Here is a 24255-nt window from a genome sequence, read left to right as displayed (position 1 = left end):
TTATAAAATAGGTATATTGATTCAGAATATGCTTAAAATGGTTTGATGATTAAAAAAACAAAAAGAAAATCAAAATTTTGTTGAGAGTTTGTGGAACTCCAAGTTTGAGAAAAATTGCTTTAGAGGTAGCCTTTATTAATGGTCTAGGAAAGAACTCAAAGTAACAAATTTTGTCTGGTCCTAAGAAAGTGTGGCACCTAACAGAGAGAAGTGTTTTGGGGAAAGACTAGTATTTGACGTACTAAAAGTAAGGTAACAAACAGCTAATTTCAACTCCTGAAAGCTGATTTACTACAATGGGGTCAAGGGCAAATCTGTAACGACTACATGTGTCATAGAGCAATAATCAGTCTTTCCTGGTCTTTGAGATGGCTGAGAAAATACTCTAAATGAATTCTAAATTCTCTAGAGAAGAAGTCTCGCAAAAACAGAAAAAATCTCCACTATCAAATAACAAATTTTTATTAACTCATATATATATAATTATATATGTAATTAAATATAAAGGAATTTAATTATATTTAATTTGCTTAAATTTAATTTGCTTATATATTTTCCCCATAAAAATAAGCCACAGTAAAATATTAGAAAGGTTTGTCTAGCACCATAGCTTAATTGAGCACCTCAATCATTGCTATCACCTGCTTCCTAAGAATTCACAATCATATATTTAAAATATTATTTGACACAATGATTTATCTACATACTTATATAATTATGCAAGCAAAAAATCTCCTTTCACTGTAGTTTTAACTGTAATTTAACAATATTGCTGATATATCGAATGACTGTAATTTTTGGCCAGGCGCGGTAGCTCACGCCTATAATCCCAGCACTTTGGGAGCTGAAGCAGGCAGATCATCTGAGGTCAGGAGTTCGAGACCAGCCTGGCCAACATGGTGAAACCCCGTCTCTATCAAAATTACAAAAATTAGCCAGACATGGTGGCGGGTGCCTGTAATCCCAGTTAATCGGGAGGCTGAGGCAGGAGAATCGCTTGAACCTGGGAGGTAGAGGTTGCAGTAGGATGCCTGGGCAACAGAGTGAGACTCTATTTAAAATAAAAAGACTGTAATTTTCATCTCTTTTTGATTAGATTTATATCTGCAACTTTAATGATTTTAATAAATTTCTTAAATAAAAAAAAAGTTTAAGTCAAATCACAAATCTACTGCTAAAAAATGTCAAATTATTAAATGCCATCCAAGTAAGAACTGGTTTTGAATTGAGATTAATGGTTTCTAAAGTAGGTACAATATATTATTAAATATTAAAATGTATAATGCTTAAAATGAAAATATTTGCATTTCAATTAATGTTAAATACTATTTGATTTTAGAATTTTTGAGCTGGAATAAACTATGGAGATCGTTTAATTTCATGACTTCATTTTTAGATGCTAAAATGGAATCCTTAATCTTTTGAAGGTCAGATAGCCTAAACTAGAACCCAGTCTCTCAACTTGTCCAATGTTCGTTTTACTAAGCTATGTAGGTATTTAGTATAAACATCAAAATTAGTTATTCTTGTCTCTATTTATACGGAAGTATTAATCCAAGGTAACATCACATCTTAGCCTAAAAAAGAGGCTATGCTAACCCAGGACCAGAAGACCTAATCTCAATTCCACTGTTCACTGAATGACACGAAGCAAGCCCTTTAACTGCAGTGTGCTTTCCTTTTCCTAATTAGAAAAATAAGACTCTAGTAATTTAAATTGTCTTCTTCATTTGGTCATTGCAAGAAGGGGTAATAAAAATAATTCTGGGCTGGGCGCAGCAGCCCCTGCCTGTAATCCCAGCACTTTGGGAGGCCGAGGTGGGCAGATCACCTGAGGTTGGGAGTTCGAGATCAGCCTGACCAACATGGAAAAAACCTCATCTCTACTAAAAATACAAAATTACCCAGGCATGGTGGCACATGCCTGTAATCCCAGCTACTCGGGAGGCTGAGGCAGGAGACTCGCTTGAACCTAGGAGGCGGAGGTTGTGGTGAGCCAAGATGGTGCCATTGCACCCCAGCCTGGGTTAAGGAGAGAGAAACTTGGTCTCAAATAAGTAAATAAATAAATAAATAAATAACTCTGAAATATACAGCATATCTAAGTGCAAAGCAAATACTTAATAACATAAACTCAACTATATTTAAACTAAGGAGCAAGAACTACTCTGAGTCATAATTAGGAGAGAATACATACGAGCTGCTGTGTGACCTTAGAACGTCTGAACTAGCAGATGTAGGGGTGTATCTAACAAGTTCTGTAGTTCCTAAATGTTCCTAGTTTTTTAAAAATAATCTATGTTTATGTAAACCATACAATAATTATCAGTTTGAGAACAAATTAGAGCCCTATGATTTCTCAAAGGCCCCATTGATTCCTTAAACAGAGACAAATGTGGAGTAGCTATAGCACTGCTAGTAGAATCTGAAGAATTTACTATAGACCCACCCCGTAACTGATATATGCAGAGTATAAACCTTTGCAAGTATGGTTCTCTAATAGTAAAATATACTTGCCCAAGTGACACGTAAAATCATCCAGCTTGAGCTGACCTTTAAAAAACAAACAAAACTTATCAACTGGAATCTCTTGGATAAGAAATAGATCTTGCGACTGGAAGGGGTGAGAAGAATCACTAAGTAGGTTTTAAAAGTGTTGTAGAATGCAAATTTTTGAAGAAAAATACATTGATACTATGCATAGAGAATAGTCTGAAAGAAAATACCCAGAGATGCTAATATAGGTCATCTCTGGGGATAGAATTTTTAAGGTTTTTTTTAAATCTTTTTTCCCTTTTCACTTATCTGTTCTGTCTGATTTTGAATATGGACTAATTTTGTTGTATATAAAAAAGGTTATTATTCACGGAAAAAAATTGTGCTTTAGTTTCTTGTATTGAGGGAGGTAAGGTGCTTTATGCCCACTTCAAAAATGAAACAAAAAGGCTGTCAATGTTAGCGGTTGTGATAGGAATGGAAATTGGACCCATGCTTCTTGTGTCTTGGTACTGCTGTTTTTGCTTGCTTTAGAGGACCAGCAGAAAGGGAGCAAATCTGGAGAAGCACCTTTGGTGACAGCTTTCACATCCAGTAAATACTAAAGGGCAGAGTTGCAAATGGTTTCTAGATACTTCTAAGCTTACATTCGCCATGCACTCCTTCCCCACAACTTTCATTCCTGGATTGCACGTCTCCGTCTCAAATTTAAACAAGCATTGCTTTCAGTGTTTAATTACAATTTAATGGAAATATGACTTGCATTCCAATTAGCTTTTGGTTTTCACATCACGGATGTGCATCCAAGTTATTGTGTCATTATAATCTCATGTTATAATGGCTTCATAACGCAAGTCCCTGCAGGGTTGAATCAGTAGTTTCCTATGGTAATCGTCCATCAGTATAATATCATAATCGCATAAGCACAGTCCCCACATGCATACACTGCAATCACTTTGACATTGTAAGAGCATTTTAATAGTATTAGCATAGATTCTCCAGAGAAATCATCTCATTGTCACTGCATTACCATATAAGATTAATTGTGATGGAGCCAAGTTGTTGTGATATGAGAGCTTAAAAAAAAAAAGTGCTGGGCAGCAGCAAAGCATTTCACTTCTCAAAAGTTCAAACCATTTTGCAGTCAGGTTTTCCTACAATCCTTAATTGAATATAAGGTCCTTCCACAAGATATTAGGGTTTCTTTTGTTTTGTTTTTATTTTTGTTTGCTGACAGTTCATACAACAGTAATAAGTTGGGTCAGACCCTCTCTACCATAGACACAGGAAAAGCAGACATGGTGCCTGTCTTCAAGGAGTTTGCAATTTAATCAGGTTTATAACAAATTTTATACAGCATGTAGGTAAATGGAATGAATACACTTATGATAAACAAAGTACTTTGAGGGCCCCGCATGGTGACAGATGCCTGTAATTTCAGCACTTTGGGAGGCCAAGGCAGGTAGATCACCTGAGGCTGGGAGTTGAGACTAGCCCGGCCAACATGGTGAAATCCCGTCTCTACTAAAAATACAAAAATTAGCTGGCTGTGGTGGCGCGCACCTGTAGTCCCAGTTTCTGGGGAGGCTAAGGCAGGAGAATCAGTTGAACCTGGGAGGCAGAGGTTGCAGTGAGCCAAGATTGCACCACTGCACTCCAGCCTGGGTGACAGAGTGAGACTCTTTCTCAAAAAAACAAAAACAAAGTACTTTGAAGTAACTGGCATTACACAGCGGTGACAGTAACTAAACAAGGCTTTCCTAAAGAAGAAATGCTTAATAATCAACTAAAGGGGCCAGGCACAGTGGCTCGCGCCTGTAATTCCAGCACTTTGGGAGGCCAAGGCGGGCGGATCATGCGGACAGGAGATCGAGAGTATCCTGGCTAACAAGGTGAAACCCCGTGTCTACTAAAAAATACAAAAAATTAGCCAGGCGTGGTGGCGGGCGCCTGTAGTCCCAGTTACTTGGGAGGCTGAGGCAGGAGAATGGCGTGAACCCGGAAGGTGGAGCTTGCGGTGAGCCGAGATCGCGCCACTGCACTCCAGCCTGGGCGACACAGCGAGACTCCATCTCAAAAAAACAAAAACAAACAAAACAACTAAAGGGTTAAACGTATTAAAGATAATGACTATGAGGCAGAAATGAAGCGCATGTAACTCGCTGAAGTCTTTGTATTCACTAATTCACTCTGGGAAGAAAGAAGGCTGTTTTCATGCTGCTGATAAAGACATAACCGAGACTGGGTAATTTATTTAAAAAAAGAGGTTTAATGGACTCACAGTTGCACGTGGCTAGAGAAGCCTCACAATCATGGCAGCAGGCAAGAGAGAATGAGAGAGCCAAGTGAACGTGGAAACCCCTTATAAAATCATCAGATCTTGTGAGACTTATTCACTACCACGAGAACAGCATGGCGGAAACCGCCCCCATGATTCAGTTACCTCCCACCAGGTCCCTCCCACAACATGTGGGAATTATGGGAGCTACAATTTAAGATGAGATTTGGTTGGGGACACAGCCAAACCATATCAGCCACCAAAGACACTAGCAATGGACACAGCCACAGCCCTATCCAAGAAGGGAGCAAGAACAGGTAATGCGCAGAATTCTTCTCCCCTGCGGGTACCTCTACTGCTTTCAGTGGAGAGAATTGAAGGTGGGACCTTGTTCTTTATTGCTAAGAGAAGAACAAGCAGAGCTGTTCTTCTGAAGCCTGAGACCAACAGCCAGAAAAAAGGAAACTCCTATGCAGAACAGCATTGACCAGCTTCCAAAAGTCTCCTTGGTTTGCTTTTCATAGTTGCAACAATGGTGCAAAATGACTACCCTATGTCAATGACAAATGATGCACACTGCAGAGACTGGCAGGATATTGTGTTCATTTGAGGGGCCTCTAATCTTCTGGTATTCTCTGGGGACACCACAGGAGAACTACAGAAGGATTATCATAACTCTTACAGAATCATCTCTGCTCAATGTTTAAGTGAGAACAGCATCACAGACAGCATTTAGTACAATGGATGGCCCATAGCAGGATTCTATAAATGTTTATGGATGGATGGATAAATGAACTTGACGGGAAAGAATGTACATGTTTTAGAGCTGCTTTGAGTCTCAAAACACAGGTGAACAGATTTAGAATATGTACTCTCTGGTAGCATTAACAGAAGAATGAACAACTGGCAACGTCTTTTGCACTGTGAAAACTTACTTGCCTTCTTGGTTATGGCAAATCACAGCATTCCGGGGATGATGGTTGTTCATTTTCCCTGTCTCAGTTTCTGTTGGCCTGGGAGAACTCAGAATTACTTGGAGGCTCGGTTTCAAAAAAAAAGTAATAACACTTTTTAAATGGGAACACACTAAGTATAAAGATGTGTTCTCTAAGTGCTCAAAGTGACTTTTACCAACAAGCTGTGGAGCAATCCAGTATAAACCTATTACAAACACAAAATTAGCTGTCCTTCCTTTGAAATTATTTTTCACTTCATAGGTAAAGTCTCTATGGCACTTGCTATGCTATTCTTGAGTTTTTGCTTAGGTATCAGATGAAGTTAAACCTTTACCTCTTGGCTTGCTCTTTTTATTTTTTGAGAGAGTCTCGCTCTCTTGCCCAGGCTAGAGTGCAGTGGCATGATCATGGCTCACTGCAGCTTCAGCCTCCCAGGTACAAGTGATCCACCTCGCTCAGCTTCCTTACTAGCTGGGACCACAGAAATATGCCATCTCGCTTCACTAATTTTTTTATTTTTAATAGAGACGAGGTATTGATATGTTGCTCAGGCTGGTCTCAAACTCCTGGGCTCAAACGATCCTCCTGACTCGGTCTCCCAAAGTGTTGGGATTATAGGCATGCGTCACTGCACCTGTTAATTTGTCATTGACACATGCTAATCGTTTTATACCACGGTTGCAAATATGGAAAGCAAACCAAGGAAACTATTGCGGCCAGGGCAGTACTTTTCTGCACAGAAGTTTCTCTTTTTTCTGGCCCTTGGTCTGATGCTTCAGGAGAACAGCTCTGCTTATTCATTTTTTGCTTTGTTTTGTTTTGAGACAGAGTCTCTCTCTGTCATCCAGACTGGAGTGCAGTGGCATGATTATAGCTCACTGCAACCTCCGACTCCCAGGCTCAAGTGATCCTCCCACTGCAGCCTCCCTAATAGCTAGGACTACAGGTGTATACCACCATGCCCAGATAATTTGTGTATGTTTTGTAGAGACAGGGTTTCACCATGTCCCCCAGGCTGGTCTTCAACTCCTGGGCTTAAGTGATCCACCTTCCTCAGCTTCTCAAAGCGCTGGGATCACAGGCGTGAGCCACTGCACCTGGCCAGTTTAGTCTTTAGGTAACTTATTTCATACAGTTTTCATTATGCATTAATATGAAAATGTTCTTTTATTACATTTGATTATCAGCTTTTATTATTTCATTACTATATAGTGCTTATTATCAATTATTATATATTAGTATTTATTGTTCTATTGTTATTAGACATAATTGTAGATTAAAAATCAAGAACTTGGAATGTTTAAATGTACGTATACTTACTTGCCATAAAAATGGAAATTATATTGTGTCTTGACATTGCTTAGAAAAATATGTTTTTCTCTCTTGTTCACGTATATTAGAAACACATGTAATTCCTGATTCAATAGGCTAATTCTCCAATTCAATAGGTTAATTTTGTTTTTTGAGACAGTCTCACTCTGTTACCCAGGCTGGAGTACAGTAGTGTGATCTTGGCTCATTGCAACCTCTGCCTCCCGGGTTCAAGCAATTCTCATGCCTCAGTCTCCTAAGTATCTGGGATTACAGGCGTGCACCACCACGCCTGGCTAATTTTTTGTATTTTTAGTAGAGATGGAGTTTTGCCATGTTGCCCAGGCTGGTCTTGAACTCCTAGCCTCAAGCAATCCACCCACCTTAGCCTCCCAAAGTGCTGGGATTACAGGCATGAGCCACTGTGCTTGGCAGGTTAATTTTGTATTTATACAAATAATAGTAGTTATAAAGTCTCTTCTGTGCCACCAAAAATTAATGTTAACTGACTGTATTTCAAAAATGGCTTAGAAGTGGAGTTGGTTGACCATGGAATTTCTGTAATTTAAAATAAAAGTGGATGCTATTTCATTGTACTCCAAAAAATTGTCTCCCTCACAAAAAAATGGACACAGATGGGACAACATAATGCTTTCTGAACATATCACTATTTCCCCAAGAGGAAGAAAAGCTAAAACTTTCCCAACTGCATAAATATGACAAAGTGGATATGCCAGAAGCACATATTTGGGCAAATCACTTAGTCTGAGGACCTCAGTTTTCTCATTAATAAAACAAGGGAGTGGAACAAAGTGATTTCTAAGTTTCCTTCCAGATACAAGTTCTATGAGTCTATGTGTAGAGATGTTACATGGGCTCTCAATGACCTCTCCAGAAGCTTCTCCATTTGTTCACATCTGTTTAAATATTAAATGGATGGGGATATATGTATAGTAGAAAATCAGAGAGATCATTTTGTTACAAGGAATGTGAAAACTATTGATATCTTTCTTTATATGAATTTTTTCTGATGTCCCATTAGGCAAACCATACTTAAATGAACCATATTCTAGTATTTACTTTACTATAAACTTAGTATAAACAACAGATTATTACTAACAGATGCATAAAATAAAAATACTTCACAACCCAGAAGTTCCAGATTGTTAATTATTTATTATCATTCTTCATACTGCTTGTAAGAATAAAGGCACAGGTATAAAATAATGGTGTCTTTATAGTAGCCCTCAAATACGTGATGCTGACTGCCTAAGCAACTGAAAACGGCTGGCTATATTCCAAATAAAAGTTTATATAATCCACTATTTATCTAGGCATATATGTATATATGTGTGTGTTTATATATATATATTATATATATGTATATATGTGTGTCTGTATATATGCACAATTTTTAGTTTCCAATAATCACAACACAAGTACAGAAACTACTCTGAAAATTTTGTACCAACTTAACCAAGAATAATTTTATTCTTTAGTAGATGGTGAAATAAGTGTTAAAAAAAAATCAATAACCTGGCCAGGTGCAGTGGCTCATGCCTATAATCCCAGCACTTTGGGAGGCTGAGGCAGAAGAATCACTTGAACCCAGGAATTCAAGATCAGCCTAGGCAACATAGTGAGACCCCATCTCTATTACATTAAAAAATAAGAAGAAATGGCTGGACACAGTGGCTTACGCCTGTAATCCCAGTAATTTGGGAGGCTGAGGCAGGCAGATCACTTGAGGTCAGGAGTTTGAGACCAGCCTGGGCAACATGGTGAAACTCTGTCTCTAAAAAAGTACAAAAATTAGCCGGGTGTGAGGGCATGCCTATAATCCCACCTACTTGGGAGGCTGAGGCAGGAGAATCACTTGAACCTGGGTGGCAGAGGTTGTAGTGAGTCAAGACCATGCCACTGCACTCCAGCCTGGGTAACAGAGCAAGACACTGTCTCAAAATAATAATAATAATAATAAATGAGGAAGAAGTAGAAGTGGAAGAGGAAGAGGAAAAGGAAAGAGAAGGAGGAGAATCGTCGTCATCAGCAGCAGCAGGACAAGAAGAAGAGGGAGGAGGAGGAGGAGAGAAAACAAAAAGTCACAGCTGGGCACAGTAGTTCACACCTGTAAATCTCAGCACTTTGGGAGGCTTAGGCAGATGCATTACTTGAGGTCAGGAATTCAAGACCAGCCTGACCAACATAGTAAAACCCCATCTCTACTAAAAATACAAAAATTAGCTGAGCGTGGTCATGCACACCTATAGTCCTCGCTTCTCAGGAGGCTGAGGCAAGAGAACTGCTTGAGCCTGAGAGGCGGAGGTTGCAATTAGCCGAGATCACGCCACTGCACTCCGGCCTGGGTGACAGAGCGACTCAATCTCAAAAAAAAAAAAAAAAGTCAATAATCTGCTTGGTTTTTTCAGTGCTTTCAAAAACTGTGATATTATATATATGTATCTGTATATGTATGTGTGTGTGTGTGTGTATATATATATATCTCCCACTGGTGGTTCAAACTGATTTTAGGTGATGTATGGGCATTTAAAACTTTTTTAAACAAGTTGTTATTTATTTTAATGTGTTTTAGAAAAAAGAAAGTAATCAACATTGCAAGCCTGTGATTTCATAGATATTATTGCTTAGGATGGAGCTAAAGTAAAAAACTGGATTGGTTTAAAGAAAAACTATTATGTAATTAGTGGTAAAGGTAGTACACAGGCATAGCCAACACTCTGGAAGATGATATGAGCATAAATCAAATTTCACAAGAACTGATGAAAATTATACTGTTTCCAAAAATTAAAGGGCTTAGCAACATCTCCACAATGTCTTGTAACGAATTCATTTTATTTCATCTATTAAAGAAGTCCTTTTCTGGGGGGTAATAACCCTCCCAACACATCAGATATATAGACTGACTTCTAATTAGGCAGAGAAAACTATTGTCCAATTTTATTTTATTTATTTTTGAGATGGAGTCTCACTCTGTCGCGCAGGCTGGAGTGCAGTGGCACAATCTTGGCTCACTGCAACCTCTGCCTCCCGGGTTCAAGTGATTCTCCTTTCTCAGCCTCCTGAGTAGCTGGGATTACAGGAGTGCCTCACCACACCCAGCTACTTTCTTTTGTATTTTTAGTAGAGACAGGGTTTTGTAATGTTGGCCAGGCTGGTCTCAAACTCCTGATCTCAAGTGATCCACCCACCTCAGCCTCTCAAAATGCTAGGACTACAGTGTGAGCCACCATGCCCGGCCTATTATCCAATTTTAACTCTCAACCCTTGTGATGGTTAATATTGAGTATCAGCTTGATGGACTGTAGGATGCAAAGTATAGTTCCTGAGTATGTCTGTGAGGGTGTTGGCAAAGATTAACATTTGAGTCAGTGGACGGGGAGTGGCAGACCCACCTTCAATCTGGGTGGGCACCATCTAATCAGCTGCCAGTGCAGCTAGAGTAAAGCAGGCAGGAGAAGATGAAAGAGCAGGCTTGCTGAGCCTTCTGGACTTCATCCTTCTCCCGTGCTGGAGGCTTTCTGCCCTCAAACATTAGACTCCAAGTTCTTCAGCTTTTGGACTCTTGTACTTACACCAGTGGTTTACCAGGGGCTCTTGGGCCTTTGGTCACAGACAGAATTTTAAGGATGGAGTTCTTTAGTGCATTTTGGGGTTTCCGGAGTTGACTGCTTCATCTAATGACATCCAAAAATGCTAAGTACTCTACTTCTAATAGTATGGAGAACGCTGATAGTCCTTAGTGCAAACTATTTAAAGAGTTATGCAAAATAGATGCATTTGATACTCCTGATTCACCACTCATGAGGGGCAAGGGGTTTAGTGACTCTGTACATAATACCTTTGACCATATGTGGAGAACCAAGGAATACAATAAAGTTGGTTGGTTTCTACTTAGTTCTCTGGACAAGGTAATGAAAGTAAAGGATGAGTTCAGGGATTCTAACTTGCAGCTCCAGAAGCACATACTGAGCCTCTTCTAAGATTGCCTTGAGGGAGAGTCTTATCTCCTGTAGACAAAGGGCTGAAATTGTGGAAAATCAGACACAAGCTTTTATCATGTGAGTGGCTGATCTGCAATGAAAGCTGGATGCTCAGTCTCATCAGATGTCTGCTGTCAAAGTGAGGGCATTGACTGTAAAAGAATGGGACCCTGCAACTTGGAATGGGGACATGTGGGAGGACCCAGATGAAACTGGGGACACCGAGCTTATAAACTCTCATGAGCCTTTTTTTTTTTTTTTTTCCACCAGAGGAAACAGCTTCCCCATCCCCAGTGGTGGCAACATCCTCTCTTCCACCCATACTGCCATCAGCCTTTCCACCTCTGTCTGAGGAGATTAACCATGCACTACCTGAGGCAACAGTGATGGCCTCTCCTGAGGCAGTTGCCAGGCAAGACAATGTCGATTCTCCTCAGGACCCACTCCCAATACCCGTTTGCTTCTAGATATGTAACTAAAGTCCCAGTAGGCTCCTAGAGATGAGGTTCAGAGTATGACCCATGAGGAGGTGCACTACATTCCAAAAGAATTGCTTTAGTTTTCTGACTTATATAGGCAGAAATCTGGAGAAGAGGCATGAGAATGGATATTAAGGGTATGAGATAATGTTGGATGGAACATAAAGTTGGATCAGCCTGAACTTACTGATTTGGGCCCACTAAGCAGTGATTCTGCATTTAATGTTGCAACTCAGGATGTTAGAAAAGGTTCTAATAGTTTGTTTGGTTAGCTGAAATGTGGATCAAAAGATGACCCATTGTGTGTGAGCTAGAAATGCCTGATCTCCCTTGGTTTAATGTAGAGGAAGGGATCCAAGGGCTTAGGGAGATTAAGATGCTAGAGTGGATTAGTCACTTTAGACCTACCCATCCCAGCTGGGAGGGCCGGGAAGATATGTCCTTCACCAATACCTTGTGAAATAGATTTGTGAGTGGAGCACCTGCATCCTTGAAGAGCTCTGTAATTGCTCTTCTTTGTATGCCAGATCTTACAGTGGGAACTGCAGTCACTCAACTACAAAATTTAAATACAGTGGGAATAATTGGATCCTAAAGTGGCAGAGGCCAAGTGGCAACACTCAACCATCAAAGACAAGGTGGGCATTGTTACTGTAATGGACAGCAGAAGCAAAGAGGCAGAGGTTGCAGTGAGCCGAGATTGTGCCACTGCACTGTACCCTGGGCGACAGAGTGAGTGAGACTCCGTCTCCAAAAAAAAAAAAAAAAAAAAGACAATTATTGTTGAAACCCTTATCCAAGAGTAGCTGGAAGAACATCTTTTAATAGAGTTTTAGCTCAGGTCTGAAATACAGTGGGTCCAGTGTGTCCCTGGACTCACCATGTGGTCATTTCCCCAGTACCAGAATGCAGAATTGGCTTAGACATACTTAGCACCTGGCAGAATCCCCACAGTGGCTCCCTGAATGGTAGAGTGAGGGCTACTATGCTGGGAAAGGCCAAATAGAAGCCATTAGAGCTGACTCTACCTAGAAAAATAGTAAATCAAAAACAGTATCGCATTCCTGGAGGGACTGCAGAGATTAGTGCCACCATCAAGGACTTGAAAGACGCAGGGGTGGTGATTCCCACCACATCCCTGTTCAACTCTCCTATTTGGCCTGTGTAGAAGACAGATGGATCTTAGAGAATGACAGTGGATTACTATAAGCTTAACCAAGTGGTGACTCCAGTTGCAGCTGCTGTACCAGATGTGGTTTCATTGCTTGTGAAAATTAATAAATCTCCTGGTACCTGGAATGCAGCCATTGACTTGGCAAATGCCTTTTTCTCCATTCCTATCCATAAGGCGCACCAGAAGCAATTTGCCTTCAGATGGCCAGGCCAGCAATATACCTTTACTGTCCTACCTTAGGGGTATACCAACTCTCTGGCTTTGTGTCATAATCTTGTTCAGAGGGACCTTGATCGCTTTTTCCTTCCATGACATACCACACTGGTGCATTACATTGATGACATTATGCTGATTGTACCCAGTGAGTGAGAAGTAACAAACACACCGGACTTATTGGTGAGATATTTGCATGCCAGGGAATGGGAAATAAATCCGACTAAAATTCAGGGGCCTTCCACCTCAGTAAAATGTCTAGGGGTCCAGTGGTGTGGGGCCTGTCGAGATATTCCTTTTAAGATGAAGGATAAGTCGCTGCATTTGGCCCCTCCTACAACCAAGAAAGAGGCACAATGCTTAGTGGGCCTATTTAGACTATTGGAGGCAACACGTTCCTCATTTGGGTGTGTTACTTCCACCCATTTATCAAGTGACCTGAAAGGCTGCCAGTTTTGAGTGGGGTCCAGAAAAGGAGAAGTCTCTGCAATAGGGCCAGGCTACTATGCAAGCTCCTCTGCCACTTGGACCATATGACCCAGCAGATCCAATGGTGCCTGAGGTGTCAGTGGCAGATGCGGATGCTGTTTGGAGCCTTTGGCAGGCTCCCATAGGGGAATCACAGCAGAGGCTTCTGGGATTTTGGAGCAAGGCCCTGCCATCTTCTGCAGATAACCAGTGTCCTTTTGAGAGACAGCTCTTGGCCTGTTACTGGGCTTTGGTAGAAACTGAACGTTTAACTATGGGTCATCAAGTCGCCGTGTGACCTGAACTGCTTATCATGAACTGAGTGCTTTCTGACCCACCTAGCCAGAAAGTAGGGTGTGCACAGCAGCATTCCATCATCAAATGGAAGTGGTATATAAGTGATTGGGCTTGAAAAGGTCCTGAAGACACAAGTAAATTATATGAGGAAGTGGCTCAAATGCCCATGGTCTCCAATCTGGCCACACTGCCTTCTCTCCCCAGCCTGCACCAGTGGTATCATGGGGAGTTCCCTATGATCAGTTGACAGAGGAATAGAAGACTAGGATCTGGTTCACAGGTGGTTCCGCACAATATGCAGGCATGAATATATGCAGGCATATATATAAATACAATGTATGGTGTAAAGAATATGGACAAAGACCTTATAGTCAGAGATAGTATAGCCACTTACAAAGCTTTCCAATATTTATAGATAAAAACACTAAAATACATCGTTCTTTGTATAGAAACAACTTATAAAAAATTGTCCTTAATGCTAATGTGAAATTGTTATGTTATATAGTAATAATGAATGTAAACCTATTTTGACCAAGGTATTACTAACACAAAAATAAAAACAGAGAAGTGAAAACAGGTTAACAAAATGCTGGTGTCACTACATAATGCATTATGAAAATTCCACATAAAAAATATTTCACAGGCTTAGTGCAGTGGCTCACACCTGTAATCTTAGCACTTTGGGAGGTTGTGGCTGGAGGATCGCTTGAGGCCAAGAGTTCAAGACATTGACCTGAGCAACACAGTGACACCTTATCTCTACAAAAGTAAAAAAAAAAAAAAAAAAAATTAGGTGTGGCATGCACCTGTCGTCTCAGCTATTTGAGAGGCTGAGGTGGGAGGATTGCTTGAGCCCAATAGTTCAAGGCTGCAGTGAGCTATGATGGCACCACTGCACTCCAGCCTGGGCAACAGAGCAAGACTCTGACTCAAAAAAAAAAAAAAAAAAGAAAGAAAAAAAGGCCGGGTATGCTATCTCATACCTGTAATTCCAGCACTTTGGGAAGCCAAGGGAGGCAGATCGCCTGAAGTCAGGAGTTCAAGACCAACCTGGCTAACATGGCAAAACCCTGTCTCTATTAAAAATACAAAAATTAGCTGGGCATGGTGGCGCATGCCTGTAATCCCAGCTCCTCGGGAGGCTGAGGCATGAGAATTGCTTGAACCTGGGAAGCAGAGGTTGCAGTGAGCCGAGATTGCACCACTGCACTCCAGCCGAAGCAACAGAGGGAGACCCTGTCTCAAAAAAAAAAAAAACCAAAAAAACAAACAAACAAAAAAAAGCTTTTACAGTCTTGGTGGTCTATCAAAATAAAACAGAAAGAATTTAAAAATTAAGCCTTTTGACCTCACCATGGCAACAATAACTAGTAGCAATGGTCCATGAAATGTTTCTAATGCTAAGAAACTGCATATGTTCTTTAATATATATAACAAATCTAACAATTAAATTCAATACACAAATGGAACTATGTAGAGTCTTCATGGAGAACATTTTAAACTTGAACTTTTAGCTTGAAATATTTTGATCTCTCTATCCAACTATAGTAACAGGCAAAGAGTGAAAAGATAACACTTGGGAGGAATGAACGTCAACAAGGGGCACTGCACCAGCCTGACCAACACGGTGGAAACATGTCTCTAGTAAAAATACAAAAAATTAGCCAGGCATTGTGGTGCACGCCTTTAATCTCAGCTACTCAGGAAGCTGAGGCACAAGAATCACTTGAACCCGGGAGGTGGAGGTTGCAGTTAGCCGAGATCACACTGCCACACTGCAGCCTGGGCGACAGACCAACTCTGTCTCAAAAAAAGAAAAAAAAAGAAAAAAAGTTGGGGTGGGGTGGCATGCATTGCACCTCTATTTGTAAGAGCCTTCTCCCCACCCCCGAACATTCAAGATCAACTATGGTTGCAAGTCAAAGTCTCAGTAATGTCAGTATTTGAAATAGCAAATTCTTTACCACTTATGCACTGAGCTGCTCCGAAATATTTGGCACACAGGAGAAAGACGAACACTCCTGAAGATGCACTTTACTAAATAATAATGGGGCAAGCTCAAAGCAGCACCAAAGCGAAAGGGAATCATCTATGCCAGGCCTGACACTTATGCAGAAATGTGAGCGAGACTCACAGGCCCAGGACAACTTCTAATCCTAGATATGCAGGCTGAGAGGACTTGGATGGGCTTTGGCCATGTCAGCCCCTCAGGAGGCAGTGTCCTCTGAAGAACACCCAGGAGAGAGCATGGCTTCCTTGGTGTCAGCCTGTAGGATCCTTCCTACAACAGCAGGGAATGTTTTTAGAGAAGATATTGAGCAGAAGGCACTAGCTGTGCATGGTGCATCGGTGCATCGGAGACAAGTGGCCCCTTTGTAAGTTTCTGTGTTCACTGGATTTGCGCCATGGCTAATAGGCTCTGAAATCAAAGACTGAACTTAGAGACACTGCAGCCTAAGAGCCTGGGAAACGCTAACTGGGAGAAAGGCACTGACTCACGGAAGTAATAGACATGTCATATGTCAGAGAAGCATAAATAAAAAATGTCTCAAATAATCTAGGCCAAAACTAGGAAAGATGCTCTTCCAGCTACTCTTGGATAAGGGTTTCAATAATAATTTTCTTTTTTGTTTTTGAGATGGAATCTCACTCACTCTGTCACCCAGGCTAGAGTGCAGTAGCGCGATCTCAGCTCACTGCAACCTTCGCCTCCCAGGTTCAAGCCATTCTCCTGCCTCAGCCTCCTGAGTAGCTGTGATTACAGGCATGAGCCACCACGCCCAGCCTCAACAATACTTTTCTACAGAGCCATTGGTAGTTAAAACCATACTCGACTTACTATTGTCTAACATAGGCATGCATACCTCATTTAATGTGTCCCTTATATAGTTATCGAATTTTGCATCACAGGAGGCCATATATTTCACTCACTTATTCTCCTTTTTAAAAAATAACTTTTATTTAAACTTTTTAATAATAGACATTCTCAAAAATTTGCTAATGTAGAGAGTGCAGTATAGTGAACCCCTACTCATCCATCACACAGCTTCAACAATACATTTCCACTTAAAACACTTTTAAAGAGAAAAGTGTTTTACAGCCCATTCAAAACCCCAAGTTTTACTTATATACTCTTACATACCCACGTAACAACCCTCTAATATTTCTGACTACCAATTTACTATGCAAGATTCTTTTAAGGATAAAAAAAAACCCTATTATTCTATTCTGAAGGAACATTGTAAAAGCTCGTCAGAATCAAAGATAGTATGCATTATAGATATGGACAGATAATGTCAAACTGAGGCCTTCTGTGCCTTCACATTCCCCAATATTTCTTTGAATATAAGAGCTTTGCTAGCTGGGTGTGGTGGCTCATGCCTGTGATCCCAGCATTTTGAGAGGCCGAGGTGGGAGAATCACTTGAGCCTTGGAGTTGGAGACCAGCCTGGGCAACAGAGTGAGACCCCATCTCTACAAAAAAAAAAACTTTTAAATTAACCAGGCGTATCCCTGTGCCAGAAGCCAACCTGGTCTTCCCGAGGGGTAGTGCCCCAGTGAAGACAAAAGCACGAGAATAAAGTTCCCTGTAGGTCTTCTGTCCAAAAAAAAAAAAAAATTAACCAGGCGTGGTATTGAGCACCGGTAATCCAGCTACTCAGGAATATCACTTTAGCCCAGAAGCTCAAGTGAGCTATGATCACCACCACACTCCAGCCTGGGCAACAGAGCAAGACACTGTCTCAAAAAAAAGAAAAGAGGCCGGGTGCGGTGGTTCATGCCTGTAATCCCAGCACTTTGGGAGGCCAAGGCGGGTAGATCATGAGGTCAAGAGATTGAGACCATCCTGGCCAACATGCTGAAAATATACTAAAAATATAAAAGTTAGCTGGGCGTGGTGGCAAGTGCCTATAGTTCCAGCTACTCGGGAGGCTGAGGCAGGACAATCACTTGAATTCGGGAGGCAGAGATTGCAGTGAGCCGAGATTGCTCCAATGCACTCCAGCCTGGCAACAGAGCGAGACTCCATCTCAAAAAAAAAAAGAAAAAAAAGAAAAAGAAAAAGAGCTTTTTTAGCTTCTTAGGCTCACATCTATTCTCAGAGACCTTTCTGTTTTCAGTTGATAGTATCGTGACAATTATAAGACACAACATATTTAAGCAAGATGAGCACAAGATACCACTTTATAGAAAGAGCAGATAGGACCACAGCATACTCTAGAGATCCTCTTGCCCTTTTTGATGGTACACGGAAGCACATGGACTCATCATAGTAAGTTTCTGATTCGGAGAGGAAATTTTTGGTAAAAATATCTGCGAGTTGTTATAGCAAATATTTGGATGTTTGTTGTTCAGATTGCAAGGCATGCTTCATTATGTACATTTTTTTCTTAACTGCTTGATGAACTCTATCCAATTCATTTAACAATGTGGCTTCCCTTTTTACCTAATTACATAAATGTTTAAAGTCACAAGCATTAAGCTCTTCTCCAAGTAATGTTAGTTAAAAAGAAGTTCCTGAACGGCGGAGATTCTCCAAAGATGTGTAGTCATCACTTAGAAGATCAAATTTAACAATCAAAGAAAATAACTCCAAAACAGTAGCTTCCAAACAGACCATTACTATCGCAGGGTAGCATTTTGGGCTCAATTGTGTCTTCCTGCAAAATTTGTCTGTTGCAGCCCTAACCCTCAGCACCTTAGGATGTGGTTGTATTTGCAGATAGTCTTTACAGAAGTAATTAAGTTAAAATGGGGTTGTTAGGGTAGGTCCCAATCCAATAGGACTGGTGTCCCTATAAAAGATCAGTATACAGACATGCATAAAGAGAAGACAGCCATCTACAAGCCAAAGAGAGAGACCTCAGAAGAAGCCAACCCTGCTGACACCTTGATCTGGGACTTCCAGCTGCCAGAACTGTGAGAAAATAAATGTCTGTTGTTTAAGCCACCCAGTTTGTGGTATTTTGTGATGGCAGCCCTAGAAAAACAAATATAGTGAGTAATGAAGGTCATCTAATCTAAGCTACAGAAATGGCCCTTAATTACACCTAGGAGCTCTGAATTTTATTTTATTTATTTTTTTTGAGACAGAGTCTCACTCTGTCACCCAGGCTGGTATGCAGTGGCACAATCTTGGCTCACTGCAACCTTTGCCTCCTGGGTTCAAGCGATTCTCCTGCTTCAACCTCCTGAGTAGCTGAAATTACAGGCATGTGCCTGGCTAATTTTTGTATTTTTAGTAGAGACGGGGTTTTGCCATGTTGGCCAGGCTGTTATGGAACTCCTGACCTCAAGTGATCTGCCCGCCTTGGTCTCCCAAAATGCTAGGATTACAGGCGTGAGACACCACGCCTGGCCTGCAGGCTCTGAATTTACAAAGTGAGAAGAAAATCTGTTAAAAGAGCAGGTAAGGCATATGCAAGTCAACCTAATTCTTTATTTATTTACTTACTTAATAGAGACGGGGTCTCACTATGTTGCCCAGGCTGGTCTTGAACTCTCCTGAGCTCAAGCAATCCTCCCACCTCGGCCTCCCAAAGTGCCAGGATTACAGGCGTGAGCCACCATGCCTGGCCAACCTAACACTTTTAAACAAATTCTGATGGCAATCAGATGACAGCTCAGAGTATGGGCTCTGACCAAAGAAATCTTTATTTCAATTACTCAATTACATGGTCAGGCTTTATCTGTCCTCCAAACTGTTAGAGAGCAACACTGATACATCTAACCCTTCAGATACTCAAGGAATGTAGGAGATGAGACATGTTGAATTGTGAAGGCATAAACATGAGATAACTTTGAGAATTTATGAAAATTTATAAAATATTTTTAAAAATCAACACACAAATAATTTTGAAAATAGTAAGCCACATAAGGAAAGAAATTTTGTGGGTACACAATAACACCAAGGATTTTGTGGTCACAATGGGCTTTCAGTTACACAAGAGCATGAAATTAACAATATTTACCAATATTCTCTTCAAACTGCTTTTCAGACACCAAATAATTACCCAATTAAGCCACTGCAAGATAAGCTGCTATTACTCTGGATTTAGTAAAAAGAACTAATAATTACTCTTTTAACAGTTTCTGTGAAGAAAGAACTCAGTGTTTACCATATACAAGTGAGCACATCCCACCCTTTTAATGAGTAGGGAACAGGAAAAAAAAAAAAAAAAAAAGGCTGATTATGTAAGTGAATTCAGCAGAGGACAGAGATGACTAAGAACCACAACCTGTGAAAACTGAGAATATGTAAAGCAGAGACCACCATTGGCAAAAGGCTATTTATGAATACTGCCAATACTTAGCATTGCCAGCTGACAATAGGAGATCTTCAGTCATGCCCTGAACAACATAATTCATCACACTAGCGCTTGGGGCAGTCATGTCCAAGCAATTTATCATCATCATATCACTCGCCTTAGTATGAGAAGGGGAGAACTTTGATTGTTAACCTCTAGGGAGACTGGATTTACAGCCAGTGTCCCCTAAGAATGCAGCACAGCTCTGTCCAAAGCACAATGCTCCCGGCTTGCCTTCTGTTTAACTCAGAATAAAAGAGTGAATACACTGCCTCCAGGACATTAACAGCAAAACCCAAGTCTGATACTCTTAGATCCGAAATCAGATAGCCAGGAAATCATATTTAAAATACTCTTTGAAACTGCCTGAAAAAAAATGTATTAGTCAATGGTAAGTATGGATGATTCATTTCAAATGTCCTTCAGTGACAAAATAATTTCTGAAATGTATCCACTGATAACTGCATTTGGGAAGAATCATCTTTTCACAACTCACCCACGAACAATCCTCTGTATTGGAAAACTTGGAAGTGCATTGAAAATTGTTAAAAATATATAAATTGTGTTTTTCAAAGTAAAAATGAAAGCCTTGATTCTTATCCCTTCCAGGCATAGAGCCTTTACCTATTTTACACTTTAACATGGTCTGCCCTTACAGAATGCAATTAAACATCTAAATGCCATTTTTGCCACTTTTGATTAAAATCACAAAGCAGACTGGAGCATGATGGGAACAGCACACCTGCCATCTCCCACACAGTAAAAGGAGCATGATTCATAGGACAAGCCTCTTTCAGGGCCCTCCCCAGAGCTCCCAAGGTATCTGGTAAACCAGAGCCAGAAATCCCTGTATACATGCAGCTTATCTGATAATATTCATTACACAGGCTTGACCAGGCTAGGCCACAGTAACACTCAAATCCCCAAATCTCAGGGTCTGAACACAACAAAAGTTTATTTCTAACTCATCGAATATGTCTAACACAGGAAGGCAGGGGGCTCCACTCACTGTCCTCTATGACCCAGGCTGAGACTGCTGCCTCTATGTGGATGGTCACTGTGGCAGAGGGAAAGTGATTGTGACAAATCTTTCACTGGCTTTTAACACACTTTTACCTGGAAGTGACACAGGTCACTCCACTTGCGTTTCATTAGCCAAACAAATCACGTGGACATACCTGCCTGGAAGGAGACAGGGAAATGGGTAACACTCACAGCTCTCACGCTGAGCAGGCAGGGAGGTATTTGTACTCAGGTGGTTATCGTTTTGACAAAATAGATAGAACCACAGAGTCAGTTTATGCCAAATGGAACCAGATATTTTATTTTTCTTGTTTTCTTTTTTTTTTTTTTTTTTTTAAGAGATGATGTCTATGAATGAGAAGCCTTTTGTTATAAAAGTGTCATTAAGGGCCGGGCGTGGTGGCTCATGCCTGTAATCCCAGCACTTTGGGAGGCTGAGGCAGGTGGATCACCTGAGGTCAGGAGTTCAAGAGCAGCCTGATCAACATGATGAAACCCCGTCTCTACCAAAAGTACAAAAAAATTAGCTGGGCGTGGTGGTGCACACCTATGTTTCCAGCTACTTGGGAGGCTGAGGCAGAAGAATCACTTAAACCTGGGAGGCAGAGATTGCAGTGAGTCAAGATAGCGCCACTGCACTCTAGTCTGGGCAATAGAGTGAGACTCTGCCACAAAAAAAAAAAAAAAAAAAAAAAAAAATCTTATTAGGAAAACCTGGACCACTGAAAATACACTAGAAAGAACAGCTAAAGAAAACAGAAGCCACATTTGATGTATGAAAAAATATTCAACAACTATCTCAGTGAAGTTCATAGGGATACTGAGCAGACTAGAGCTTGATCAGAAATTCTCAATATTGTTACTATATGGCTTACTAGGGTATTTAATGATTTGAAGTTGGCTGGGTGCCATGGCTCACGCCTGTAATCTCAACAATTTGGAAGGCCGAGGTGGGAAGATCACTTGAGCCCAGGAGTTTAAGACCAGCCTGGGCAACAAAACAAGACCCCCCATCTCTACAAAAATAAATAAACAAATATTTTTAAAAGAAGTATTTAAGGATAAACATTTCTCCTGTATGAACACTTTAAAGCACATGGAAGCAAAGGTGGACGTTTACCAAGCTCCTCTCATGCTATACAGTTCATCACTCTGTCTTTAAGCTTAAACCTGAGACAATCTCTAAAATCCTTGCATCAGGGCTGCTTACTCAACTTAAAATAGTCACAGGGATCCTATGGCCAAGCCCTGGCACTGAGTACACGGTCATGTACTTCTCCAGATTCTAAATGATCTATTTTTGTGTTCTCTTGCTCTCTGCTTCTATTTGGCTCAAAATTTACTGACACTTCAAAGGATATTAAATTGCATTTTTTTTCAGAAATGCTTCTCACTTTAGCCATATTCAAGGTATTTTCTGTCCTTCACAGGGAAGGGGAAATTTGCCCGGTGAAAATGATCTTTCCATAAGTCCCTCCAGAAGAGCCACTGTCCTGATTTTCCTCCTGTCTCACAAGCCACCTTCTGGCTGGATACTCCCCTACTGACCTCTAAAATACACATTTATTGATCTTTGATTGAATAAACAGACCCTTCCTGACTACCTTGTAATTTCAGCAGCAAATATGACCCAAAACTGGAAGACTCTCTCAATCTATTCTGGTTTGAGGGCTGCCCAATTAAAAAGGAAAAAAACTGGCCCAAAATGTCATTAAATGGTAAAATCAGGATCTTATCCTCATAAATCCGTAGATTATTAGATCCACTAGCGACCTAGAGACCACCTACCTTTTTTTTTTTTTTTTTTTTTTTTTTTTTTTTTTTTTGAGACAGAGTCTTGCTCTGTCACCCAGACTGGAGTGCAGTGGTGTCGTCTCAGCTCACAGCCGCCTCTGCCTCCCAGGTTCAAGCAATTCTCCTGCCTCAGCCTCTCGAGTAGCTGGGATTACAGGCACGTCCACCACCATGCCCAGCTAATTTTTTGAAGGAAAGGGGTTTCACATGTTGGCCAGGCTGGTCTGAAACTCCTGGCCTCAAGTGATCCACCTGCCTCAGCCTCCCAAAGTGCCGGGATTACAGACGTGAGCCACCGCGCTTGGCCTGAGACCACTCACCTTAATGTGTCTAGAAAACATAGGCAGGCCAGGCGCAGTGGCTCACACCTGTAATCCTAGCACTTTGAGAGGCCGAGGCAGAGAGATCATTTGAGCCCAGGAGTTTGACACCAACCTGGGCAAAATGGCAAAACCCTGTCTCTACCAAAAATACAAAAAAATAAAATAGAAAAAAACTAGCCGGGTGTGGTGGTGTGCACCTGTGGGAAACTGAGCTGGGAGGATCACTTGAACCAGGGAAGTGAAGGTTGCAGTGAGATGTGATAGCACCACTGCACTCCAGCTTTGGTGAAAGAATGAGACCTAGTCTTAAAAAGCAAAAGAGGCCAGGCGCGGTGGCTTACCCCTGTAATCCCAGCACTTTGGGAGGCCGAGGTGGGTGAATCACAAGGTCAGGAGTTCGAGATCAGCCTGGCCAATATGGTGAAACTCCGTCTGTACTAAAAATAACAAAAATTAGCTGTGTGTGGTGGCGCGCGCCTGTAATCCCAGCCACTCAGGAGACTGAGGCAGGAGAATCGCTTGATCCCGGGAGGCGGAGGTTGCAGTGAGCCGACCTCGCACCACTGCACTCCAGCCTGGGCAAGGGCGAGACTCTGTTTTAAAAAAAAGCAAAAGAAAACCAACTTGTCGAAAGTCACTGAGCTGGAACCAGAACTAGAATAGGGGTCTACTCTTTCTGGGACCAAAGTTCTTTAAATCAGCAACCCCTCTTACTGCCTATGTAAGGGTATACCTTTAGTTCCTGTTGACTTGTGATGTACAAAGAATGAGGTAGTCTAAGAGAGTAACAGCACACAGGCTATGGAGTCAGAAAGACTCCACCTCTAAACTTTGTTTCCATCTCTAAACTTTCCAGCAGTGTGGCCTAATTTTTCTATACCTTAGCTTTGCCGTTATCACTAGAATCCTTCACAGGGCTGCAGAGTGGATTAAGCAAGAGTGCACAGGACTCAGACATATGACTGCTAGTAATTAGCTTTTACAAACTGTCAAAAAATATAGACCTGTAATGCCAGCACTTTGGGAGGCCGAGGCAGGCAGACTGATTGAGCCCAGGAGTTCGAAACCAGCCTGGGCAACATGGCGAGACACTCTCTATAAAAAAATACAAAAATTAACCGGGCATGGTGGCAC

The sequence above is a fragment of the Pongo abelii genome, chromosome 8 (assembly GCF_028885655.2).
Source record: "Pongo abelii isolate AG06213 chromosome 8, NHGRI_mPonAbe1-v2.0_pri, whole genome shotgun sequence".
Lineage (NCBI taxonomy): Eukaryota > Metazoa > Chordata > Mammalia > Primates > Hominidae > Pongo > Pongo abelii.
This window is presented reverse-complemented; position numbering follows the sequence as displayed.